Genomic DNA, 8,060 nt, shown 5'->3' on the forward strand with positions numbered 1-8,060 from the left:
TTTTTTTTTTTTTGTGCGTGCACTCACACACGTATTGTCTATGGAGAAACTGATCGATACAAGAAATCCCAGGCCTGTTAAGGGGTACTACACCCCGTTAAAATTTATGCCTATTTTGCATTTTTCTCAAAATTATAGCACATTGGGGACAAGTAAGATATGTATATTATAGGGGCAAGGACTACAACTACTGCACTATAAATGTTATTTCAGCACAAACAACAGTTGTGGAGTTACAGTCAAAAATGTGGGAAAACCAATATTTGATCAATAAATCAAGAACTACTTGCTTTGAGTTGCTGAATTTTCAGTACAGTAGTTGTAGTCCTTGCCCCTATAATATACATATCTTATTTGTCACCAATGCTACAATTTTTTGAGAAAAATGCAAAAATAGGCATAAAATTGGCCAGGGGTGTAGTACCCCCTTAAATGGCGTACATACTTGTTTTGATCCAAATGTAGGCCTATATCAGGGTGTTTCAAGAAATTCCTGATTCCACCAGAAAACATTAACCAAACGTTTTCCTGTTTGGTCAGTAAATAGAGAGGACCTTCCTGCATGAAGAGATCAACTTTTTTTAATGAAAAAATTTAATGAGATGAGAACTACAACAGGTTGAAGTGACACCATTCCGTGCATCAGGTGTTCAAACGCAATTATCTCCGAATTTGGAGTGAATCAGACAAGCAAACTTACATACTCATAAAATTTAACTATTTATGAAGACAAAATGTGTAGGATGTTAAGAAATTTAAGAATGTTTAAGCCTACCGCGGCCCGTCTCAAATCATGCACTTCCCCGTGCACTTCTCACTACCATGTCCATTTCATAGGGAGTATAAAAACCGGGGACCATCATGGCTTCCATGCACACACAGTGTATTGCTCAATGTAGTAAAGATAACCTTTGAGTTGGAGCAAATTTCAAAATTGGTAGTGATTAATGTTACCAAACTTATGCCATGATGAAATATAATAATTTTTGAAGATAAAATGTGCTGACCTTAAAAGATTGAACAATGTTTAAGACTACCGCTTTTCATTTGAAATAATGCACTTATTGTTCATCTCCTCTATGGAGATATTTTCCATGGCGGCCATCTATGATCATGCTTGAGGTTTCACCAAACAAACCATGGGTTTTGAGGTCTTATATTTTTGTTGTATGTCAACAAAATCGATTACATTTTCAGGATGATCTTATTTTCATGTTGTTATAAGCAAATATAATGTTCCAGATAAGATAGTTAATAAATACATTAAGAAAAAGTACCTTAAAGTTGCACTTTCTGTTAGTATTCCTTTTGGACTTTAACTTTTTAACATGTTCTAGCAGCCCTATATAAAACCGTGACACTCGAAAGGCCATATCTCTGGAATGAAACGTCCGATTAAGATTATTTAAACGCCAAAATGTTTCTTTCATCAATTCCCATCCAATAAGTTAGGTCTGAATCAATTTAAGAGTACTTCAATTTTTAGTGGACATGCCTATTATTAAACATGTGAAAGCGGACATTATAATTTATGGGAAGCAACCTGTTATTTATAAGAGCAGGCATTAAAACATTTACATGGTCATAAGGAGTTGCAGGCTACAAATTGCATTTTTGTGTATCATCACTGAACCAGGTGGATTGAGAGCAATTGTGTGTGGGTCCCCCAGTCATAAGTCATTGTCCCTAATGTCCCCTCGAAATAAAAGTGAACACTATTATGTCCAAATAAGAGAAGGTGCTAAAACTTCAACATGGTTATAGCGTGCTTTAGGCTCAAAATGCAGTTTTTCTGCCTCCCGCCAGGAGGTAGTTTGATTTGAAATTGACACCTAAAATGCCGCACATTGCGCGGCATGTAGGCCGATTGTACAAATTTATATTCTGACAAGTACTCTAATTTCCGCCCAATATCGAGAGCCCAATATATATCCCCCACCTCTCTGCGCCATACATAAATTCGCCTATCGCCATTTCCGAATGTTCCAAAAGGTAATCACGCTTCCTCAGCATGTGCAATAAATTAGCATTAAAATTAATCTTATTCTATAGGGATTCTAGAAACACCTAGCACGTGGCGCCAATGGTGCGGGTCTATCAAGTTCATGAATTATGCATTAGAATTTTTTCAAACTCATATGTTGTATAATTGAAGACCGAATTAAAAAGACTAGCTTGCGTATACCATCCTGTCAACCAGCAACCAATCACGGCGCGCCTTTGTCATGACGTCAGACGTAAACTAGTCTTTTTTTTATATCTTGGTGCAGATTATTCATCCAGTAGTTTAAAACACTATTTTGTAAATTAAATCTAATACTGGAACTAAAATTTGCAACTCACTTTGCTACGTTGCGTAGTTTTTAAAAACTTTTTAAAACCTTTTTAGTTCCAGTATTAGATTTAATTTACAAAATAGTCGTCTTTTTTTAATTCGGTCTTTAATTATAGGTTGTAGCCTCAGCGCTCATCAGCAGCTTTATCGTTGAAGGCAAGATGGAAAACAGTTATGCTGTGACAATGGGAATACACATCAAACAAGGTTTAATTTCATGATTACATGAAATCTGATTATCAATGGAAAAACTTTGGCTGGAGAAGTTGAAGCTGACGTTCATGGCGACACTTTGGATGTGATAATTTGACATCATGGATTGTTTTGGGCAAAATTTGAGGTATTTTTGTGCCATTTAATACGCGGTGAGTCAGCAGGCCGACTGGCATGCATGCTAGGCTCGACTAGGCCGCAATCATCGTACATGCGTGTCTACATCATAATAATAGGTTGAAATGATGGGATTGAAAAGACCGGCTAGCTATTTGATTTCTCTGCATACGAGATGTATGTGCTGTGCCGTGTTCAACGTACACACGGCATGTCATGATCATGATGATGTTTGCAATGTATGGTATGATACGCCTAGCCGCGCCTATGGCCGGCTTCATTGCTGTACTAAAGTATTGCAATTTTATTGCGTTGATATAATTCGGAATAATTCGTTTTAAAGTATTATTTTGCTTCCCCAATTCCCATGCGTGGTTGGTCATGTTGGTGGTATGTATGTCAGTTTTTTACATTCTACTGAGTACTGTTGCAATATTTTTGCATGCATAGGCCTACCCATGGCCGTTTCAAGACTATGACTGAGAAATTTGCTTTTTGTTTATAAAATAAAATGCAAGAATCATCTTTCCCCACACAATACTTCTTACAAACAAGGTGTTGATATTGGCCCTTTCGATGCAAAACAAAGCACAAATGAAGGAAAGAAAACAAAACAATAATGTTTTTGATTTTTTATTCAATTACACATATAGGGGCCTACAAAAAAGTAATGGCCTATGAAAAGACTCCCCCTAAATATAATAATATTAATATTATTTTAGTCCTGAATACAAAATATAATAAACAAGCATAAAAGAATCTGATACAAAAATGTGTTACTCTGAAACGTTACAATCGTAATTTTCAGTCAAAAAATCCACAAGAAATGACTCTTGATACAACTTAGGCCTATATTTAAAAAGGAGAAACGCCCGGGGAGAAACGGCTGCCTGCATCTGAAACTCTTCATATCTGAAAGTTTGAAGGTCTTATTTCATACATCAGAATTATCTGCAAGATTGCAAGATGGCTTTAGGTGACCGTGGCCCTATTGGCTAATGCACAAATTTAGATTTTCTTTCTATTTAAATAATACTATAGGCCTAGTATGTTAAAACTTATGCCCTGTAGATTAGGCCTACATTCGGTTCTTGAGATATGGCCTGTCAAAATGGCGCGAAACCAAAACAAAAAATTGGCAACAACTTTCTTTTTATTTTCTATATTTTTGACAAGTCCAGTTGCCAGATGATTTTCTAATTACATGCATGAATTATGCAAAGTAAAGATTTCAGATAATCAGATACAATTAAAAGAGCTATGGTACATTGGGTAGAACACACACTATAGGCCTACTACAAAATTACGGTTGCGTTTTGGCAAATTTCAATTTGCATAATTAATTAGGGCCACTTATTAGAAAAGTTGATTAGGGCCCTAATTAATTATGCAAATGGAAATTTGTCAAAGGCATTCATTTTATTTTGTAGCCGATCTGAACATTTTACTTTGTATAATTCTTGCATATATGATTAGAAAATAAGGCCTACCTGACAACATTGCATAACAAAAATAAAAGAAAGTTGTTGCCAACTTCTTGGTTACGTGCCATTTTGACAGGCCATATTTTGGTAACCGAATATCCGATTAAAATAAAATTTTCAGTTTTGTAATCAGGAGAGAATGGACTCACATATTGCAATGAGACAAAAATCTATATCCAATAGCGTTACCTTAAAACTAGCATTATAAGTGTCTCCTTAACTAATAACAAAAGCTGCCCACTGGTATCTTGGAGGCATTGTCTTTTTTAAAGACATTTCTTCGGTTTGTATCATCACCGCGTACCGAACTAGATGGGCTTAGAGCAATTGTGTGGGGGTGTGTGTGCGTGGGGTGGGGTGGGGGGGGTGAGGGTCCTCAGCCAGAAGTCTTTCCCTAATGCCCCTTCCAAATTAAACATGTAAAAGCGGACATTATAATTTATGGGAAGCAAGATGTGATTATAAGAGCAGGCACTAAAACATTTACATGGTCATAATGGGTTTTAGGCTACAACTTCCATTTTTTTGTGTAGCATCACTTGTGTAGCACAATTGTGTGTGTGTGTGGGGGTGTGTGGGTGGGGGGGGGGTCCCAGTCAGAAGTCATTGTCCCTTAATGCCCCCTCAAAATAAAAGTGAACACTCAGTATGGGAAGCGATATGTCAAATAAGAGATGGCGCTAAAACTTTAACATGGTTATAGCGTGCTTTAGGCTCATTAATGCAGTTTTTTGTTACATCATCGAACTAGATGGATTGAGAGCAATTTGTGTGTGTGTGGGGGGGGGGGGGGAAGTCCCCTAGTCAGAAGTCATTTCCCCTAATGTTCCTTCTAAATAAATTAAACATGTAAAAGTGGACATTATAATTTATGGGAAGCAACATGTCCAAATAAGAGCAAGCGCTAAAACATTTACATGGTCATAAGGGGTTTTAGGCTACACATTGCATTTGTATCATCACTGATTTAGATGGATTGAGGGAGGGGATCCGCCAATCAAAAGTCATTGTCCCCATTGCCCCCTCGAAAAAAAAGTAAACGCTATGAATTTATGGGAAGCGAGATGTCCAAATTAGAGAAGGCGCTAAACTTTAACATGGTTATAGCGTGCTTTTAGCTCAAAACTTAGTTTTTTGTATCATGCATCAAACTAGATGGATTGAGAGCAGGGGTGTGTGGGTGTGTGTGTGTGTGTGTGGGGGGGTGCAGGGGTCCCAGTCATTCTTGTTCCTAATCCCCTAAACCATAATTTATGGGAAGCAACATGTGATTATAAGAGCAGGCACTAAAACATATACATGGTCGTAAGGGGATTTAGGCTACAAATTGCATTTTTGTGTATCATCACTGAACCAGAGCATTGTGTGTGTGTGTGGGGGGGGAGGTCCCCAGTCATAAGTCATGGTCCCTATTGCCCCCTCGAAATAAAAGTGAACACTATATGGGAAGCGAGATGTCCAAATAAGAGAAGGTGCTAAAACTTTAACATGGTTATAGCGTGCTTTAGGCTCAAAATGCATTTTTTTGTATCAGAAGCCCAAAAATTGTTTGCCCCCAACAAAAAAATTAACCCTCCTCAGGGCTTATAACAATTGCACAGCGTTCCCGTTATCCCACCTGTGCATGTTCAAAAATCGATTTTGCGAATGCAAAATTTTTGTAACTGGAGTGTTTAACAAGACCATCCCTTTAAAAAACTTTTTTCTGCAATCTTTGCTACATAGAGAACTGTCACTACGTTTATCAGTGACTCGCGTACATTTGATAGAACTGCGTATTGGCGATGAAAATATATAGAGGGCGCTCTTACCTTTATAGCACGGTTGCCCAACGTATAGCCGTGTTCAAGCAGGGATGAGCTTAAAGTTTCATAAAAGAAAACATTCCATCATCACTGAACCAGATGGATTGTGAGCAATAGTGTGTTGGGGTGTGTGTGTGGGGGGGGCTAGTCAGAAATCATTGTCCCTAGTGCCTCTTCGAAATGCAAGTGAACACTATAATTTATGGGAAGCGAGATGTCCAAATAAGAGAAGGCGCTAACACTTTAACATGATTATTATAGCGTGCTTTAGGCTCAAAATGCAGTTTTTCTGCCGAAAGCAGTATGTATTCGAATTGGAACATGAAACACGACTATTGGGCGAAATAATGGCCGGATTGCCATGACAAATCATTCTGTCAAGTACATTTGGGCTACGTTTTCCATGTTGCGACGAAGTTCTTACAGTACAAAATGCTCAATAAGTCTGCATTTCGGGCTAATGAATTATGCATTAGAAAAAAAAATGGCAGGGACGGTCATAAATTCTTTATACGGGGTTGTAGTAAAATGTTTGCCTTGAAGAGTGATTATAAAAATGTTTGACTTGATTCTGGACTTTGAAAAGAATATAAAGCTTTGAATGTGTGAAGTTTTTATTGTTTTAAAGAAGTTAATCTGAAATAAGGTATCTGTGAAGGATTTTACGGATATTTAGAGGGCCTGCACCCCCCGTCTTACAAAAATGTCGAATTATTTTGTGAACGGTACCTAAATAGTTCAGCCTGATACGAATATTTAGGGGAGACCGGGGCAAAGTGGAACACGGGGCAAAGCGGAATCATCAGTCGGCTGCGGAGCAGGTGACTACAAGCTCCTATTTTTGGCTGCATCCTTTTTTAACCAAATATCCCACAGAGTCGTGCGATATGTCAAACTTTTCCTCTGGTCATAAGGAACAAAAAAGTCAGTGGTCACATCTCTGTAGGATCATTGGTTAATGAGATATAGTCACTTTTTTGTACTTTGTGTACTTAACCCTCTATCTTTTTAACCAAATATCCCATAGAGTCGTGCGATATGTCAAACTTTTCCTCTGGTCATAAGGAACAAAAAAGTCAGTGGTCGCATCTCTGTAGGATCATTGGTTAATGAGATATAGTCACTTTTTTGTACTTTCTGTACTTAACCCTCTATCTTTTTAACCAAATATTCCACAGAGTCGTGAGATATGTCAAACTTTTCCTCTGGTCATAAGGAACAAAAAGTCAGTGGTCACATCTCTGTAGGATCATTGGTTAATGAGATATAGTCACTTTTTTCTACTTTCTGTACTTAACTCTCTATCTTTTTAACCAAATATCCCACAGAGTCGTGCGATATGTCAAACTTTTCCACTGCCAGAAGATCCGAAGAGGTCCGTGGTGACAAAGCGTGTAGATCACGGGGGACGGCGTTATAGTCACTTTTTTCTACTTTCTGTACTTAACCCTCTATCTTTTTTAACCAAATATTCCACAGAGTCGTGCGATATGTCAAACTTTTCCTCTGGTCATAAGGAACAAAAAGTCAGTGGTCACATCTCTGTAGGATCATTGGTTAATGAGATATAGTCACTTTTTTTTCTACTTTCTGTACTTAACTCTCTATATTTTTAACCAAATATCCCACAGAGTCGTGCGATATGTCAAACTTTTCCTCTGGTCATAAGGAACAAAAAGTCAGTGGTCACATCTCTGTAGGATCATTGGTTAATGAGATATAGTCACTTTTTAGTACTTTGTGTACTTAACCCTCTATCTTTTAACCAAATATCCCACAGAGTCGTGCGATATGTCAAACTTTTCCTCTGGTCATAAGGAACAAAAAGTCAGTGGTCACATCTCTGTAGGATCATTGGTTAATGAGATATAGTCACTTTTTTGTACTTTGTGTACTTAACCCTCTATCTTTTTAACCAAATATCCCACAGAGTCGTGCGATATGTCAAACTTTTCCTCTGGCCATAAGGAACAAAGAAGTCAGCGGTGGCATATCTGTAGGATCATTGGTTAATGAGATAGAGTTACTTTTCCAATTTTGTGCATTTAACCCTCTATCTTTTTAACCAAATATTCTAGAGAGTCGTGCGATATGTCAAACTTTTCG

Source organism: Amphiura filiformis, chromosome 2 (genome assembly GCF_039555335.1).
Source record: "Amphiura filiformis chromosome 2, Afil_fr2py, whole genome shotgun sequence".
NCBI lineage: Eukaryota > Metazoa > Echinodermata > Ophiuroidea > Amphilepidida > Amphiuridae > Amphiura > Amphiura filiformis.